We start from the raw sequence: 20,591 nt of genomic DNA, 5'->3' as shown, positions 1-20,591 counted from the left end.
ATCTTTGAGCTGATGTGTCATTGAGTAGTAGTTGTACAGGAAAAGGGGGAAAAAAGGAAGCAAAGAAAAGGTATTACAGATGGAGCAGAAATTATATTATGACTGTGAAAGAGATGAGTAGTAGTGCAAAATCAGATGGTGAAAAACTTTGCACATTATGCTAAAAATTTAATCTATTGGCTAGGGCATCTCAACAGAATCACATACAGAATTTGTCAGGCTGGTGCCTTCAGAGTTTCTAGTCCACCAAAACTGTAGAGGATCCTAAATATCAGCATGTTTAACAAGCTCCATAGTGATTCTGATTTAATCAGTGCTGAGAGCCACTGATACAAGTGATAGAAAGCCCAGGAATGATTTTAAAATGTGAGCTGCAGATGAGTCGAGTAGCAAAATGGAAGACAGACTTTAGAAAGAAAAGTCTAGCTGCATGGAAACCAATTTGGAAACCGCTGTAATACTTCAAACAAAAGGTGAGGAGACCTTTTTCTAAGCAACAGAAGGGCATAAGTTTAATAAATTTATATCTAGGAGCTAAATAAGCACAATTTCAGTGTCAGATTGGATTAGGAAGCAAAGGGAAGGGGGATCAGCACAACCCTATGCATGCTACCTGGGAAGTACGCAGCAGGAGAAGAGCTAAGGCATGTGTACAGAGTCACTGTCGGAGCAAAACCATCCCAGTCAGGTGAGCTAAGTCCATTAGGCCAGAAGACTTACCTATATGAGTAGTATAAATTATTCTTCTGAGAAAGTAGGACTAGAAAATAAAAAGAGGAACTAGAGAAAGAGGCCATAGGTAAAGGAAGAGTTTGTTTTGTTTTGTTTTAGAAAAAATGAGTTGGTTTTGACTTGTTTGCTTATTTTAGAACTGGGAGAAGTGGGACATAATTTTAGGATATAAGGAAGGTACAGACTGGGGTGCAGCCAGCCATCTCCATAGGACTCTTATTGTGTGTGCTTTTTCCCAGCCATCAGCAACATCATGAAGTTAGTCACAATGGGAGTCCTTACACCATGGAAATGGGCAAATGGTAAGTATCAGCATCTTTTTATTTTTTCCTTTCCACAGGACAGCCAATTCATCAGCATACCACTTTGGCCAGCAAGAATAAGACATCAAAAGTAGAAAAGGAATGAAAGAAGGACAAAAGGTGACACTGAAAACAAACGAGGGCTAGATCGAGAGCATAAATGAAGAGGCTAGGCTGGGGAAAAGGAGGGACCCACTCTGAGACTGGAGGAAAGGAGGAAAGGGTAGCTGCAGATACAGAAAACTTAACACATAGAAGGCCAGGAACTGAGGGAGTTCAAGAATGACAGCATCATTTTTTTTTAGCTCAAGTAACAGACAAGGCTTCTGAGAGAATAGGGATGTGGGCTAGGGACTGTAATTTAGAATAATTATTGGGAGATAGTCAAATAGGATAGAATAATGATGAAGGACAAATAAGAGGATTATAGGTGGGCTTGAGAGCTCAACAAGAGGCTGAAAACATGAATTTCTGGTGGTATCAATTTTCTCAAAGACTTGAGATTCTGCAGCAGTATTCAACAGCCTGAGTCTATCAGTGAAGAATGCAGACTATATCACTGACCTAGAAATGTGAGTTTGGACAGGTGGAGGAAGCAGAAGTGAAAATGAACCAAAAGAAGGAGTGAGAATGGTCCATATGGATACAGAGTGGGTGGAGAAAAAAATGAGTCCAGGCAAGTATTGACAGACACGGAGAAACAATAGATAGTTAACAATCTCTTCGAGATTGCTGACTAGACAATGGGGGATGGAGGATGTTGGAATTACTGTATTTCTAAAGCAAGCAGTTCCAGATGATGGCAAGATCCTGAAGTGTGGCCTGCAAGTAAGTGCCTAAAGTGAAGTGAAAGTTAAGGTCCTTGCAGCTAAGTAACCACGAAGCTGGTATTTTAGACAACAGATCATTGTAAATCATACAATGAAAGCTCCTAGAAACAGGGATTTTGTCTGTTGTATTTACTGCTAGGTCTCCAGATCTAGAATAGTGCCTGGCACCCAGAAGGCATTCAATTCAACTCATTTCTGATGTGAGTGGCATGGCTTTTCTCTTAGCAACCCCATTATGTTCATTTGTCTGATGAAGCCATTGCACTGGGTCAAAATTAGCCTGAGAGCATCAGATTCCTGACTGTTTCCTTTGCCTTTTGGAAGTGAAACAGACAATAAAGTTAGTCAACTTTTCCTCTGCTTTTACTGAGTGACACTCCCTGCTGATAACTGGATAGCTGACGTCTATGTGTTAGTTCTCTGTTCTTTCCATAAACTATTATCCACCCCAAAGATCACAGAATCAAGCTACACATCCAGTCTTGTGGATTTTCACGTATTTATCTTCTTAATATAAAGAATTACTTTACTTGTCTACCAAAATAAGTCATGACCCCCACAATCTTCACCTTTAGGGCTGCCTCCTCTTACAACAGCATTTTTTAATGCTTTGTCACTTCTGTGTTCTAGTCAGTGGTACCAAGGACATTACATTTATCATTGAACGTAAAAACCTAAGCTCAATAATAGGGCAAGAAGTAGTCCTAAGAGGCTAAGTTTCCTTCTCAAGAAATATCAAGTAGCCAGTGCCAAGAGGTCCCTTTTTCAAAAATCTGTTACTTCAACCAATGTTTTTATTTATTAAACATTTCAACAAATACATATTAATCTGTCTACTCATCTCTCTTCACTAGTTTCTCACTATTCGAAATAGTCAAAAATGCACAGTCAGCAACAGACTGGTGAAAACAAAGGCCCTATAGGAAGGCCAAAGGTCCTATAGGAAGCAGGTGAGGATCGCAGTTCCTAGAGTTGCATGAGGTTTGGTTTCCCCTTCCATAAAGGTCTACCACACAGAGTTATGTGGATCCCAGGAGATTATATAACATCAGTAGACATCCTTAGCAAATTACCAAATCGTTCTATTTAAAGGCTCAACACTAGCTGAACATGTTACAACAGAGGGTGCCATCTAGAGGAAGAGAAAGATTATTGCAACCTTACCCAGAACAAGGACAGAAAAACACTAAAGGTCTGCTTTATGATGCAGTTTCCAGTAAGGCAATGAAAATAAAAGCAGGGAGGGATATGTTTTTTCTGCTTTTTACTTGACTGTTGATTCCACATACAAAAGGAAAAGATAAGAAATTTACTAACAAACTTTATTCTTACAGCTTGATTAGAAAGTATAATTTTTCCTTACCAAATAGTAATACTCAAAAAACTTAATTCTTAATCTTTCACCAAATGAGAAAAAATCCTGGTAAATTACCTTTTAAAATAACATATGTTTGTCTAAGTTTCTTAATTACAACAGTATTAGAGAAACCACCATTGCAAAGAATATTTTTCAGAAACATAATGTGCCAAAAAATATAGAGACTACCATAAATCACAAGATTGTTGTGAGAATTCCACAAACTGTATAGAATAATAAATGCTCAATAAATTCTGTCCAATCAGAATAAGCCACAATTGAGGCAACCTTTTTGGGGGGGGTGAAGAGTACTAGAGTTTGAACTCAGAGCCTTGAGCTTGCCAGGCAGGTGCTCTACCACTTGAACCTCCAGCCCTGAAGCAATCTTCTTGAGAAAAAAAAAAAAAAAAGAGTTGGCTGAATGGACTTTACTATGCTAAATCCCAGAGTTCAATGTGTATTAATAATAACTAATTATCAACCTTCTCAAAGATATTCTTTAAAACACATCACTAACAATCAAAAAAACCTTAGGCAAGCTGGGTGCCAGTGGTTCGCACATGCAATCCTAGCTACTTCAAAGGCTGAGATAGAGAGGATCAAGGTTCAAGGCCAGTCTGCACAAACAGTTCAAGAGACCCCCATCTCCAAAAAAAATCAGAGCAAAATGGACTGGAGGTGTGGCTCAAGCAGGAGAATGCCTGCTTTGCAAGAGGAAAGCCTTGAGTTCAAATACCAATCCCACAAAAAAGAGAGAGACTACCATCTGTACCATTTCAAAAATTGGTACAAATAAAGGGATAAACATGAATAAAATTATATCTTTTCATAATGGCAGAAACTATATTTTTTATTTTATTTTTTTGTGGTACTGGGGTTTGAACTCAGGGTCTCACGTTTGCTAGACAGGCACTCTACCACTTGAGCCACTCCACCAGCCTATAACTTTAGACTTCATATTCTCTATGGGGGGGACAAAAAAAAACTGAGGCTCACAGATCTGAGGTCACAGAACTGATTAGATCTTGGAATCTTGGAATCTCATGACAGTTATCTTGGCATTACATATTTTTTAAACTAGTTAACTAGAACTAAAATAACTGAGTTTAGAAGATATAGCCTTTCTTTTCTGTTAGGTCAACTAAAAATTAAACAATGGGCAAAGAAGTTTCTTTAACCCTAAATACTATCTCTAAATCTTATCCAAAGCCTTTACTTAAGTCTGCTAAGTTGCAAACTCTACAACTGGAAACAAGACTTTAAAATCTCTCTACTGGACTAGACTGACTAGAGGAGTGGCTCAAATGGTAGAACACCTGCCTAGTAAGTGCAAAAACCTGAATTCAAACCCCAATAGCACCAAAAATAAAATACATTAAATCAAAATGTCCCTAAATACAAATGCATCATTTAAAAAATAAATAAAATCTCTCTTTACAAACTTTTTAAACAAGAACACAGTGTGTCTCAAATATAGGAAACCTGGAGTTTGGAGGATGGAGGAAACTATGAAAAAACTTTCCATACTGGTAGAATTATATTTAAAAGATAAGTTAAAGCATATCAATTGAATTAACTTACATAAGACTTAAGCAAGATAATATACGCTAATCTAAGTTTTATTGTGTAACTTTTTGGTCAATACTTGGTGTTAAGTAATAACCATCAGCATGATTCTCAAACACTTACAACAGAAGCTCATTAGAAGTATTATTTACACATCCTGTTTCTAATAACAAGCATCTTTAAGAATTGATTTTCTAGTGGGTAATAAATGTTACTGTTTGGACATGGAATGTCCCCCACTAGCTCCTGTGTTGCCCACTTGGTCCCCAGGTGGTGGTGCTACTTGGGAAGTGGTGGGAACTTTTGCAGGTGGGGCCTCCCTGGAGGAAGTGGTTACTGAAGACAAGTTTTTAGGGGCTGTATCTTGTCACAAGCTCTTTTCTCTCTGCTTCCTGTCTTCCATGAGGCAAAGAATCTCCTTCACCACATGCTCCTGCCAACATGATGCCCCAAGTGCGTGGGGCCAAGCAACCAGGACCTGAATGAACCCTTTCAGACAGTGAGACAGTGAGCCTCCATTTATTGTCAGATATCTTGTTACAGTGATGAGAAAAGTAACAGAAAATAAATATATTCTCCTCTTGAGAAAACTGAAACAAAATTCAGTTGTTACTGAATAGGAAAACTTAAAATATATCTTAATGGCCTTTTACAAATTCCTCTTGAAATTTAAAATGCAGATTGAGGAAGACTGTAACACCTTAACAAAGTTCTAAATTAAATAAATGAACAAGAGAATTCCTAAGAACCACTTTGGCAATAAGATAAAAGGTCTCAAAACTGAACTCTTTTATAAGACAAGTCACAATCTCATAATTACTGACAATTCACTAAACTTAGAGAAATGTTCAATATGCACTCAATCAATTTCACAGGAAATGATGGCAGCCAGGCGTAGTGACACATGCCTGAAATCCCAGCTACTTGTGAGACTCAGGATCTCAAATTCAAGGCCAGCCTGGGAAAAGTTAGGAAGATCCTGTCTCAAAAACAAAATACAAACAGAGGGGCTCAGGGCCCTTTACCAAGTGGTAGAGCGTTTGCCTAGCATGTGCAAGGTCTCCTGGGTTCAATCCCCAGTACTGGGAAGAAAAAGAAAGGAAGGAAGTGGTGGCAGTTGTTTATAGTTTAGGTCCTTCCTAAGAACTAGTGACCCTGATTCTCTCAATTTGTCATTAAAGAGCATCTGATTGGAAGTCAGAATGTCATAGGTCCTTATGAAGTTAGGATCGAGGCCTCAAGCTCCTTAGGTATAACAGGGGACAGCTTCAGGAAGGAAACGCTTTGAAGTCTTTGACCTACAGACCCTAGCATGTGAGTAACAACCAATGCCTGCACAGGAAAAATGAATTTGGAGTTCCAACTTGAACGCCCCATTCTCTACCAGAACCCTACCTGGTAAGCAAAGGGAGAAGAAATTCCTGCACCTCCAAGCCACTGGTGGTAGCTGTGGCCATCTGGAGAAAGGACTCCAAAAATAGGGTAGCAGTACATGAGGCATACTGCAGGCCAGTTCGCTCAGTGAGGTCATCTCAGCACTTTCCCAAACTCGCTCACCAGGGTCCTCTCACAATGCCATGTTCACACATGTTGTCATTTAAGTGGCCTGAGAGAAGAGGGTCCTATGGATAGATATGCTTCATGTAGCCATGGTCTTGTCCATAGGACACAGCTGTGCATTCTTAACAACCATCTTAGAAAGGAACATTTGGAACACAATCATTTAAAAGAAGTAACTGCCATACTCAAAACATTTTCAACTCACACTGAGATAAGGAACAAACTGACTGCCAGAAAAGGAAAACCGCCAGGGTTTGGTTTAATAAATTGTAGAATGAGAGTCTGTGCAATCAACACTCAGAGTTAAATGAGGTATAATATAGTGACCATGTTACCTCCCTCGAATTTTTAAAACTAGGAACATTAAAGGCAGACAAAGGTTCAGAAATTTCCCAAAAGTCATAGGACTCAGCAGCTAGGCCTGAGACTCCTGGCCAAAGTTCGTCTGGCTACTGCTTGAAGCTTTGGGAGACTTCTCAGGCCCTCGCAATGTCTGCAGAGTGCTTTAGTGACTGGGTCTAGAACTAGTACCACTGTGCTGTTTTCACCCCAAGAACCACACACTTTCTGCTGCCCGAACTTCTAACTTCTTGTTCTACAACTTCATGTCATCTTTGCTCATGTTTCCATATTTTTCATTTATATTTAAAAGTGAACGATCTAGAAAAAAATACTGCTCCTCCTAGAAAGAAGTGTTTATGTACATTTTAACAAGAAAATGTTAAATTCCTTCAATTCCAATTGGAATGTCAGCATCACAAGGGTAAGAGTTGGCTCTGACCTTAAATGTGGAACTAGAGCATGGAGTGGTGGTTCATGCCTGTAATCCCAGCAGAGTTAGGAAGGACAATGATTTGAGGACAGCCCAGACAAAATGTTAGCAAGACTCCATCTCAATATACAAGTTGGGCGTGGTGATATACACATTACTCCCAGCTACATGGTAGGCATAGGTAAGAGGATCACAGTTCAAGACCAGCCTGCACAAAAACTCCAGATCCTATCCAAAAAATAACTAAAGCAAGGGCTGGAGGTATGGCTCAAGTGGTAAAGTGTCTGCTTAGCAAGTACAGGGCCCCAAGTTCAAGCTCCATACCACCCCAAAAAGATATGGAACTACAATAACTCTTAAGCAGTGAGTATGGAAACAAATGGCTGAACCAGTCCTATGTTTATTCTGTATGATGCATTTTCACTAACTCAAAGTAGAAAAATGTGGCTAACGAAATATTTTCAATTTAAAGCAGAACTGTATGGGTTGTTTAAATAAAGAACACTCAAAAGAAACATATTAAGAACAGTGTTTGGTGGAAGGATGAAAAAACTAAAAGCAGTGGCCTAAAAACTATGCCATATTTTTCCCCCGTACTTCAGGGAGTCAACAAACAACAATGCCTATTTCCCTCCCCTCTCCCAAGCTATGAAGTCATGGCATGAACACTCTCATTCCAGCAGCCTTGAAGTTCTCCCAGGAGGAAGCGGCCACTCTGGGTCCTTAGTTGATTAAGCTAGTCAGGAAAGAGGAAACTCAGGCACAGGACAGTGAGGCAGAATTCTAAGGTAAATTCAGAGGAAGGCACACCAAAAATAATCAAACCCTTCAACAATCAGATAGCTCATGAAGAACCTGGATTTGACCTCAAGCACCACAAAAAGACGGAAATTCTGAGACTTTTGGTTTTAGTGAGGCTGTGCTAAAAGGAGTTATGAAGGCCCACACAAACAAAACCTCTCTTCTGGCTTTACTCTGCTAGAAGGAATGTGCTAGAAGTTTTTTACTGACTAGCTCATCCATCCTCAAAACAGACCCTTGGATTTTTACAGAATAATGGCAATGATGCTGAGAATCTAGCTAACACTGCAGGGATGGATCACTCTGTATCTGGTGCTACTGTAAGCACTCTGCATCACAGAGCAGTTGGTTTAATCCTCACAACAGCCTCATAAGCACCATTACTATCTTATTCATCTCACTTACTGGACACTGAAGTACAGGAAGGTTAGGCAGTTGCCAAGGTCACAGAGCTTCTAAGCGTCAGAGCCAGAATTCAGGTTCACCAGCCTCTCAATGCTCTGCATCCATCAACTCCTCCCTCCAACAAACCAACTTCCCCCCATTCCTATTCCAGCTTATGGCCTCTACCCAGTCGCTCAAGTGAGAAACCAGAACAGAGCTGCATCTGAGCCTAGGCAATTCTCCCTCTTGACAGTTTACTGGTTCACGTTAGCAACTGCTAGTCACTAGACCTGTGATGTTGGGTATTTGACTTCCTCTTTCAAAGCCTGTTTCTTATCTATACAACTGAATTCATAAGAGTACCTAGAGTTGTAAATGTTAAAGTTAAATGACAGAACTCATATAGAAAGCACAGGACAGTGCCTGGCAGAGAGAAGAACAAAGATCAGTAATTATCATCATCTCCTTGAATCCGGTCCTTGCCCTCTAACTTACACCTAAGCATTCTTAGGCTCTCACCTCCTCTCCCACTCTGTAATACTAACAACCTCTTCGTTGGTCACCCTGCCCCTGATCAGTATTTCCATCCAATCCAGATCCTTCAGCAGCTGAAAATGTCACTCGTATTCCTTGAAATCACAAACATTTGAATTCCTAAGAAATGAGATCCAAACACCTTATTATCAGAGTGTGTGATGCCCTCTACCATTCAACCTTTCTAATCTCCCAACACATCTCCTAACACACCGTACTACCCTACAATTCCTCCAAAGGAAATGCCCATTAGTTCCCAATCAATTACTTCTTTTCTACATGCCTCTATCTTAACACTCATCTCATGTATTACAGGATTGTATTGTTTCTTTCTATACTAGATTGTATTTTCCTTAAGAAGGGAAATCAGGTCTTATTTGCTCAAAAAAGTCATTAGTGCCTAACACAGTACCACAAATGATAAAAGGTCAACAGTAAGTATCAACTCATTTAATACTAACTTTGACGGAAAACATCTTAAAATATTCAAATACCTTTAAGAAATCTTCCTACAGCCAAGGCTCTCAGAAATAAACAGACACCTTTATAAAAGCCTCTGTTCCACAGCATGCTCTGAAGGTACTAAGAAAGGTGTAACACAAACACCTCAAAACCTTTCAAAAAACCTTTTATATTAAAAAAAACTTCAGCAATAAAATTTTACTCACACTATGTTAAAGATTATAATTCAAGGAATACAGCTTTTTAAAGTCAATTATAATCATAACAGCTTTTTTTTGGTGGCACTGGGGTTTGAACTCAAGATCTCACACTTGCTAGGCAGACAGGACCTACCACTTGAGCTACCCCACCAATCCTCATAATAGCTTTTTATACTTTCTAAAGAAACACTAAATGTGAAATGAAAATAATAAAAATAATTTATATAACAACATGATCAATACAATTATATAATATAATTATCAATAGTTTTCATATATATTTTTCTTAAGGTAAAATATTCTACGAAATAAGTTTTAGAAATACCGAACACATATATTTGCAAGCTTTAAAGACACTTTGCAAGCCAGGTGTGGTTGCATATACCTATAAACCAGCACTCAGGAGGCTGAGGCAAGAGAATAGCAAGTTCAAGGGCAACCTGGGCTGCACCTTGCAAGGGCAGACAGCACTGGTTTCCTCTTATTCTTCCGTAATTCATACAGACACAATTTAATTAGTTGCCCCCCACTTTTTGGGTTGTACCAAGGATTGAACTCAGAACTTGTGCTTCTAGTCCAGATGCTGTGTTACTTGAGCTACATACCAGCATCCCTTTTAAAGAAGAGATTTAATTGATGCAATTACAGAAAATGGGTTAGTGTTATAAGACATTTCATACCAAGAAAGATAATAGTGTAATCAAAATGAGATCCAGGTGTAGCCACCATCCATGAGCACAGACAATTAGGGGAGAGGAGCACAGGGACTGGGAGAACAAAAGCAATAAAGGAATGAACATTTCTAAGAAAATTTTAATTCAATGCACACTTTTTTTTCCTACCACATTGGGCATCATCACAATCAGTTTCTATCACTGTGGTCAAAATGTAAATATGTTTAAGGAAAGAACTACAGTTGTAAGTTAATTATATATAGGAAACCAACTATACAGGTTTCTATGGTAGACAGGCATCTATTGGCTACAGGATTCCTTTCTTAAAATGTTCAAGAAATTGGTGGTGTAGAAAGAATTCCAGAATAAATGACAAGAGAGTGTCAGGATTTGTTTTGCCTCAAACTTTCTTAGGATCTCAGGCAACATGCTTAAACCTTTCTTTCTTTCTTTGAAACCATTTTTTCATTTTATTTCACTTTTTTATTTTATCATTTTTATATTTACTCATAAGTGTATACATTGCTTGGGCCACCTCCCCCCAACCCCACCATGCTTAAACCTTTCTAACCCCCACTATTCTTTTTTTTTGTTAGTTTGTTTGTTTCGAGACACAGTCTCAAGCTAGCCTCTAACTCTGTGATCCTCCTCCTTCAAGTGAGGACTCTGACCCTCATTATTCCTATGTATATTAAGAAGCAAAAACTACATAATCTCTAAATGTCTCTGGTATTGTGAATTTTATGACAGTACAATATTCAGAAAGTATAGTAAACATCAAGATCCAGTTAAGATTACAATTGCACATATTGAATGTTTCCTCATTTGTATGTATAACCAGGTGTTGTCAAATCTACATTATTCTATTTTTTAAAAATAAGGTATACAGAAAATAAATATACACCAGCAATGTGGAATGAATGACCTCAGAAATATTCTCCAGAATATGTAAAAACGGCTAACAGAAGAAAACTTCCAGAATAACTATCAGCATCACTGTCTTTGGACGCATCATGAAGAGAACTCAGAAAATGGCAACAGATTTTAATCTTCAATAAACTCCAAGTCGCAGTGCGGTGAAGTACAACAAGGCCTAGACAAGCAAACATAAAAAGTGGGTAAGAGTGACCTGGTGGACACAAGCAGCTGTCCTGCACATCACACCAGTGGAGTCTCCATCTGCCACTGGCCAGGATATACTGCACCTGCAGTTCAATGAATAAATAACCAGAAGTTGTAACAATGAATGCATTTTATGAACTGATAAGTATGTTTGGTTGCCCTTTCAAACAGGCCACATTATTATGACAAAAGGGGAAAATAACTCTTACTTACCATTATTTTAAGTGGTGAAAACTCAGCATAGTAACTATACCGTCCAAATATTATTTACACAATTACAGCTATTATTATTTTATCCCTGAACAACAGAACTAGTAAGACTTGTAGCAAATCACATTCTGATTAGATCAATTTTAAAGAGAGAAGAGAAAGGAAAAAATTAACATAATGTTAATACTCTTTAAAAGCTCATAGTAAAGAGCATACAGATTTTATTTTGCTTATGCTAAATAGAAATTACTCTGAATACTGAACTAAGCCAAGTCAATCACTATAACAAAGAATTGAAATGTAATCAGAAAATAATTTCTAATGTACAAAGACATGGTTAACATTAAAAAAGATATATACAAGGATAAATCCCTGGAAAATAGCAAATCCATCCCAACAATCTTACAGGTAGTATACAGCTAAACTATTCCAAAAAATAGAATCCTGGAGTTAGTGCACACTGTAGATATAAGTTTTGCAGTATTTCATTCAATTCTCTCTTCAATGAACATTTCCTGCCCAGTCTAGTGTTTGATAAATGTTAGTTATTATGTGTGTCTTGTTTGATTTAAAACATATCTTCCTCTTGCTTTCAGCCTTGCAATGACAACAAAATTACTGACTACATATTACTGGTTCTACTTTCAGCTCCCTCCTACTTTTCAACCCCTTGTCTCCACTGGCTTCTTCGCTGCTTATATTTAAAAAGGAGAAAAAAATCTTGTTGAAAACACCTCTTTCGAGATGACTTTAGGGAGGTCTATAATGAAGTACTCTTGTCACTTCATTTCACTCTCTCAGTGTATTGCAGCTTGGCTTTTGCCCATACCACTCTGCCAAAACTACTCAAGCCAAGATCTTATAATTGCCAAATTCATTCCAACAGGCACATTCGGTATTTATCTGATCTGACCTCTCTGAGTCAAAAGTCTCTGAACCATTAACCATTCAGTTCTTCACCCCCTCTTCTCTCTTGACTTGCCACACACACACACACACACACACACACACACACACACTCGTCTATTTATATCTTTTGGTTTTCCTCCTCTGACTTCTTCTGTCTCCTTGGCTGGATTATTCTTTGCCAGCAGCTTATGTTGGTGAGGCTCCAGATTCTCTCCTTCCATTTTTCTTTCTTTGTGTTCTCCTTTGATGATCTCAACCACTTCTAAGGTTTCAAGTACCACCTGTATGGTAATGACTCCCAGATGTTCATCAACAGTTGAATCCAGAACTTTTCAAACCTCCAAATCCTTATATAAGATGAATCCAGAACATTTCAGGACAGAATCATAGCACTGGAGAAAATAATCTTAGGTTGGTATTCTTCATTCATGCTCAATTCATTCTCAACATGTACTACTGGTATGAGCAGACATTTCTATTTGCCCAGGACAGTCCTCATTAATGCATGTTGTCCCACAGTGACTGCTAATGACATTCATTCCATTCCTGAAATTGTACCTGTTTGACAAATAAATCATGATTGCACTACCTACCCAGCCATCCTGACTTTTCATGCATAACTAGGTGAGTCCTCCCTGTATTCTTTACTCTCTACCTTTTGGAACCATAGCTTTTTTGCTGAGAAGTTTCCCTATATCCTCTTCCTTCACGTCTCTTCTCACCTATCCCCTCTTCTTAATAAATCAGTATACTACTGAGATCCCAGGCCAGGAAGACAAGTCAGTATTCTCTTGATTTCCCAAGATGACTTGAATAATTTAGTAGTTCACTTTATCCACTTTTAAGACCTGGTGACCTTTGAGTCAGTCATCACCATTTACTATGAATTTTGTCATATGACTGTCTTCCTCTCTTCACAAGACCTGATCTTGTGAGAGCTCATTATCCATAAGAACAATTCATCCCAACACAAGAGACCTAAAACTCTTTGCCTTCCTCTTCTTTAAAGACCCCTACTTTGCAGAAGGCGAGCATGGCCACAAGGGCTTTGGAGTTACAAAAATTCCGGTATTTCCTAGCTATGTACTTTGGGGAAAGTTACTTTAACCTCACTAAACATGTTTCCTCATCTGTAAATGTTGATACTAATATGTGCCTTATAAGATGATAACCTGTGGAAGATATTTCATACAGTGGCTACTATTCAGTACCAATTAGTGGTAGCTTTTACTAATATTGCTACTGTTATAATTAGCACTGTTAATATTGGTACCCACCATCATCTGCTATACTTTGACCCGTCACCTGAAATTGCTCCAACTCTAGGGTTAAATTTAGGCGTCTCACATCACATATGCCTAGTTTTCCACCTCTAATACTCCAAAACTGCCACTAATCCTACTAATCCTACTCATTAACCCATTACTCATTGAGATTGTTCACCTGCTTCTTCTCCACACTCATTTGCCCCAGCTTGATTTGGCTTTTCTTCCTTCAACAGGAGCTCCGATATTCAGCCCTTCAATTAGTAACCTCATTTCCACCCTCAGTTCCTTGATTTCATTCTACTTTCTAACCCCACCCAGCTGCTCTCTAAACTGTTACAGGCACTTCATGAAATAAACTACTTAGTCACTCTGATTGGCCTCTTTGTACATTGGTGATTTCAAGCCTTGAAAGGATATTCCCCACTCTTCAGTAATTGGGTCACTGGTCCCTTGGTGAAGTTTCCTTTCCAATTGCAATGGTAACTTTCCTTCCCCAAGCATATCCCAACCCATGTTCCTCTTTATCGATCTCAACAGATAACCTTGCTTCACAGAGACAAGAGATGCCATGCTGGATGCTAAACTCTACCTAAATGCCCTATTTCCTTTTCTTTCTGAAACAGGAGGGTGCATCATCGCTCTTCTTCAAAGGAACCCTTTCTTTTTCTCTTTCTCACAACCCTCCTATATCCTCCAGGATTATGTTTGACCAATGAACATGTTTTATTTGAGTCAGACTTTTAAAAATGGAATTACGAAAGTTGGTTTGAAATCAAACAGCTAATTCCACCAAACTGAAGAAAACTGATAAATTTCACATCATCACCTGTGTTTAAAAAATTAAAAACAAATCTACAGCCACACCATCCTGAATGTGCCCGATCTCGTCTAAAAATTGAAAATGATTATCAGCATTACCATCCTCCCAGACAATCTAGAATGGTTAAAGCCTGCTATGGTCCCTCCCTTACCTTTACCCCGTATCTGAGCAAATCCTTCCCAAAATCTGCCAAGTTCATCCTCTTCATGCCTTTCTAGGGCTGCTACTGTTGAGGCGTTCCTCATCTCAAAGTAAATTCTCAGGGACTTTTGGGGGGTTAATTGAAATAACAAAAGTGTTGTGCTCCACATTGCAACATGCAATATAAAGATCTATTACCTCTTTAGCAAAGTGAGCATGAAGTTAGCTTAACATGATTTAATATGATTGTCTTAAAAACTGAATTCTGCATTTCAGTAACTATTGCTTTCTTTTCTGATCACAAATTATGAAGCATGTGGCAATCTGACCTATTATTTTTCTAGGAATCAGTCAGTTTTAAGAGTTTCAATGTACAATTTCTAAGCTTCACCTCTATCTTCCCCAATTCTTATCTACAAAATGTACAATTATTCAAGTTTCTGGCAAAAATTTTAAAAAATTTAGAGCAGTTTTAGATTCATGGTAAAATAAGAGTGGAAAGCAGAGGTCCCATTAAGCCCTGCCTTTGTCCTGGCACAGTCTCCCTGGCTATAGATGGCTCATACCAGAATCCATTTGTTAAAATCAAACCTACATTGACAGGTCATTCTCACCCCAAATCCATAGTTTACATTAAGGTTCACTCTTTGTGTTGTACAGTCTACATATTTTGGCAGATATATACTGATATGTATTCACTATTGTAGTATTTACAAAAGTTTTACTGCCCTAAAAATCCTCTATGCTCTCTGCCCATTCATCCTTCCCTCCCCTAGCAACCACTTTTTACTAACTCCAGAGTTTTGCCCATTCCAGAATGGCATAAAGTTGGAATCATAAAATATGTAGCTTTACCAGACAGACTTCTTTTACTTAGCATTTAAGACTCCTCTGTCTTTTTATAGTAGAGCTAATTTTAAACACAACTTTACTGAGGTGTAGTTGACAGATAACAAATTACATATTTAAAATGTATGATTTGATAAGTTTCAGCATATGTGTACGCCATGAAACCATCATCATACTCAAGACAGTAAGCATATCACTGGGGGAGTGTCCTGGTATACCATGGTCACCATCCCTCTGCATCTCCTCCCCTCACTTCAGATCCAGCCCACCACTGATATGCTGTCTGCCCCTGTAGATTAGTATGCATTTCCTAGCATTCTAGAGATGAAACCATGCAGGATGCAGAGGTGTGTTTTTCATTTTGGCTCATCTTTTTCATGTAGTGTTATTTTAAGATTTATCCATGTTGTTGCATGCTCCATAGTACATTCCTCTTAATTGCTAAGAAGTAATCTACTATATTACATGTTAATGACAGTACTTTTATAAACATTTCTAACTATGTACAGAACTCTACCCTACAATTCATCTATTTTTTCCACTTATTTAAAACAGCTAGACGCTCTTATTTCTCATCTATTTTGGGTTTTAGTATCAAAGACTCACATTTGAATGGAACAATAACTAGCCTTTTGAAAAATCATCTGAATCCTTTCACAACTGATTAACATGATTGATTTTAAGCATTATTCTTTTTTTTAAAGGTGGGATTGGGATTCGTGCGAATGCAGGTGCTCTACCACTTGAGCCACGCCTCCAGTGGTCTCAAACTATTTGCTGGGCTGGCCTCAAACTTTGATCCTCCAGATCTTAGCCTCTCAAGTAGATAGGATTACAGATGTAAGCCACTAGCACACAGTCTTAAGCATTATTCTTTCATGTTAGATTTTACATTGCTCCATTTTTTTCAACAGTTACACTTGGTAAATATTCAAAATTTCCAAATGTATGAGAGCTCCCTCAATGACTACAAACAAGGCCAGGAGAGTTAAGAGACTCAAGGGCAAACATGGTGAGAAGCAGCAGGGAAGCAGCATAGCACTCCCACTGACTCCCAGATCAGCTTACAATTTGTTATTCATCTGACAGATTTTTGTATGTTTTCAGGATATATTTAGTTTGAAAATGCATTAAAATATTAGCTGGCTTCCTGGTTCTTAATGTATCTTTGTATTAAACTCCAGAAGTCATCTTTTTCTTATTGGCAATATTGGAGTTTGAACTCAGGACCTCATACATGCTAAGGAGGCACTCTACTACTTGAGCCACACCCCCAGCACTCATATTTTTGATTCAGGTTTTACAGGTCAAATTCTATTGCTCCAATACTGTATAACTTCATAGAAAAAAAATCTCCATTGAACATGTGATGGCCCATTTATTTCAAGCCATTTTTAATGGAACAAAAGAATTAGGATAATCCCAATATATTACTGTCTTATTAGCAAAGTATTAAAAATTCAGGTCATCTTCATCGCAATTTCACAAATGGCCAAGTGGAGCCACATTTGATAACATTTTGGGGGGCTTAAAAATATTTTAAACTTAAGCCAGACAACTAAAGATAATTCAAAAAAAAGAATTAAATACAGCAACAGACTAAAAAGGTACTCTCAAATTCTGAATTATGATTTTCTTTACAACGAAAAGTAACAAACACATGGCCTGAGTTCAAGCAAACAAAACCACAAGGCTGATTCAAAAGAGCTAAAAAGAAAATAAACATGAAATAAAAAAGTTTTCAGTTTACAGGCAAAAATATTAAGCCCCTGGAATAGTCAAGATAATATAAAAAGTTTCTACAATACAAAGTCACTAGTGTTTACTACTAATAATCTCTACTTGGAAGTGTAATGTGATTGTCCTCTAACTCCTAACCTTCTCCCCAAACCTACTCTCCTATAAACCTCATCGCACTCAATATCTATTTTTCTTCTTACTCAGGGAAAAAAACATTACATCTCTATCCTCAACCCACAAACTCTAATTACGGCCACCAATTCCACTCTGATCCAGACTGCATCATTTCTGGCCTGCTTATGGCAACAGTCCCAAGTCCCTTATTCCTGCTTCTGCTCCTACCCAATCCCTCCCAAACAGGGAGGGTCTATTCTACATCTAGCCACAAATCTGATTATGTCATTTTTGACTCAGATGACTCCCCTTCCTACAAAGACCTACAATGGTCCACACTCTGATCTCCCACCCTACTAACTTCTCTGGCACTATTCCTATGAATCCTACTTTGCTTAGGCCACCATAGACAATCAGCCTCTCCTGTCCTCAAGCATGCCCAGGGCACACACGGGCCCACGGCACACACCTGCCCAGGGCTTCTGCAAGTGTGTTTCCCTTCCTCTCACCAGAAAAGTACAAGAATTCCCCTCACTTCCTTCCTGTTGCTCAAATGTCCTCTTCAGGCCTCTAGGAGGCCTCCAAACAAAACTGCAACCCCATTCTGGTTCCCTGTTCCCCTCTTCACTGATTTTCCTCTATAGTCCTTATCACCATCTGATGGCAATATTCTAATTGTTTATCATCTGAGGTCCCCACTAGAAGGAGAGATACTTATCTGTCAGGAAAAGTGTCCAGCACCCAGTAGATCCTCAATAAATATTTACTAAATACATATATAATGCTATAGTTTACAAAGTATTTCATGTAAATTAGATTACAGTATCACATTTTCTTCTTCTGCCCTCTCTGCCACATACCCTCTCATCTTACAGTCAACATGGACGGTAGCAAAGAGCTAGCAGTAGGAAAGTTGCTGGCTACTGAAAGCCTTTAAAACAGGTCACCACATGAATTAACTGCATTCATAAAAAAACGAAAGCACAGAGTCAACATCTCTATCAGCACAAGGCTTTCAGGTACAGAAGTTTAAAGTAACATAGCACAACAGCCAAGAACCTTGGGGAAGAAACGCTCCATCCAGTTCGCGGTATCAATAGGTTGAACGAACCCGAGAGAAAGCGCGAGCTCAATCGGCTCTTTAAGGGACCGCTGGCCCCAATTCAACTCTGGCAATTCCCGAGTGCTTCACTCACACCGCGTGCCCGGCGAGTGCTGTCACTGGCGTGCAGGGTCTGCTGAGCACCGTGCGGACGGACGTCTTTTCAACCAGGTGAGAATCACTTTCTTGCAGCCTCTGAGCTCAGCCCCCTCCACCATCCCCGCCCGGGGGCCTCCAGGGTCACCTCCCCCGCATTAGCCCAGCAGCCGCGAAGAGCGTCTCAGGCACCGCTCCCGTGATGCCCAGGACCCCCGCGGGCGTCCCCGCGGGTCCCGGGAGAGGGTGTCACTTGCGGGGACAGCACGGACCGAGGCACGCGGGGGGATGACAGGTGGGCCCGAGGGCGGGCAGGGGCGGAGCGGCACGGGCCGGACCTGTCACCTCCCGCCGGCACCTGGCAGCCGGGGCCCGGCGGGGCCGAGGGGTGCCGCGGCACCCGGTCAGCCACACAAAGCGGGCACCGGCCCGTCGCGCCAGCCTGCGGGCAAATAAAGTTAGGGTCCTGTCCGCGCCGCCACCACCGCCCGCGGGGCCAGCCGAGCCTCCGCCCGGCTCGCCGCTGTCAGGGCGTCCGCGTCGCGGAGACCGTCGGGAACCCCAAGGCCGCAGCGCGGGCCGAGTCCCCAGCACCCTCGGAGCGGCCGCGACCGGCTCCCGGGCTGACCGCCGCCTTCCCTCCAGGCCTCGCTGGGGTCGAGACCCCCGCCCTTTGCCGCACTGACGACGCCCCGCCGCCGCCTTTACCTGCTTGGTGGCCGCCGTGCGCTCCCCCAACCCAGAGACTCTCCAGTCGCCGCCTCAGCCGCGAGCTCCCCGCCCCCGCCCCCTCAGGTAACCCGGGAAACCGGGAACACCACCCCTTCCTCCCCCGCCCGGACTCAGGCCCACTCGTCTGCACATGCGCGCACGCCCCGCCTCGCGCGTCCGAAGCCCGGCCCTTCTGGGAGAGCACGCCGGGGTCGCCCGCGCCACGCACGGAACTGCGAGCCAATAGGAAGGAGGGGGCGGGGCGAGTGTGGGTGGGGCGGGGCGGGGAGGGGCGGGGCTCCCGTGCCGGCCGCCCGCCCGCCTGGCCTTCTCCAGGGCTGCGTGGCAGCGGCTTCAGACTTGGAGGAGCCAATTCCGCTGCAACCGCCTCGGGCACATGCGCAGCGTGGCTTCCTCTGTCCGGCGGCTGTCATGCTGTCCTGTGCTGCAAGTCCGGAGGATAAGGGTAGGAGAGATACGGGAAGGGTTCGGGAGGAACCTCCAGCCTCTCCTAGGGCCCGGAAAAAGTCGGGTTGTGAAGGTTACATCTTCCAAGAACCGCAAAGAAGCTCGTGGAGCAGTATTAATTCAGTGCAGACGTGCATCTCCAAACCTAGCCCTGTTGGAGCACATTTGTATACGGCCGGCCCCGTGACGACGACTTTTCTGCCAAGCCAAAGTATAATCAGCCTTTTGAGACTTCTCCTTGGCCCTCGTTTGCCCTTCCTTGTAAAACTGCAGTTTAGTAAATACTACTGCCAAGGCCACTGAGCAAGAATCCCCCAGCCCCCAAATCGAATCAGAGCTCCTCGCACTCCACCTGTGGTATCTGATCACGCTGTCCTGCCTCCACCCAAGTGGACGGCCCCCTCCGCCTTGCTTCTGTCTCCCCCACTCATCCCCAGTGTACTCAGAAGGGGGCCCAGCTCTGTTCTGGGGTCTCTCTTCCCCTATTGCAATAGTCCTGAATACAACAATTCTATGCTAGCCTTGCCAGAACGTGGGGACCCCAAGTTAAATCCAAGGTTGTTCCCGCTGCATCACTGACTCAGCATGAGACAGACTGTGGCCCTAGGCAGCTTGGCATCCAGGGCCCACGTGTCCTCACCTTCTAGTCACCATGATAGGCCTCGAAATGTCAGAAGTCCTGGGAAAGAACCTGATAGAGGGACAATTTGTGTTGTTCAGTAGTTCTCAAATCCTGGCAAACAATGACAAGAATTGCTGTGGAATCGACCCCAGCAGTAATTTTTTGTACAAGATGCAAGAAATAGAAATAATTCTGGATATTATGTCCAAAGGCTCTATACCAAATGCAAATTCCTCAACTCCCTA

The 20,591-nt window shown here is 41.1% G+C and overlaps 1 protein-coding gene across 1 annotated transcript in view; it reads right to left on the bottom strand.

Moving 5' to 3' along the window:
- Window positions 1–19,330, bottom strand: part of Lyst (lysosomal trafficking regulator) — a 171,381-nt gene extending 152,051 nt beyond the window's left edge. Inside the window, exon 1 of the mRNA XM_074056828.1 lies at window positions 19,254–19,330. The gene's annotated coding sequence lies outside the window, so the exon portion shown is untranslated. The remainder of the gene's footprint in view (window positions 1–19,253) is intronic.
- Window positions 19,331–20,591: the final 1,261 nt, after the last annotated feature.

Source organism: Castor canadensis, chromosome 15 (assembly GCF_047511655.1).
Source record: "Castor canadensis chromosome 15, mCasCan1.hap1v2, whole genome shotgun sequence".
NCBI classification, from domain to species: Eukaryota; Metazoa; Chordata; class Mammalia; order Rodentia; family Castoridae; genus Castor; species Castor canadensis.
This window is presented reverse-complemented; position numbering and strand designations above follow the sequence as displayed.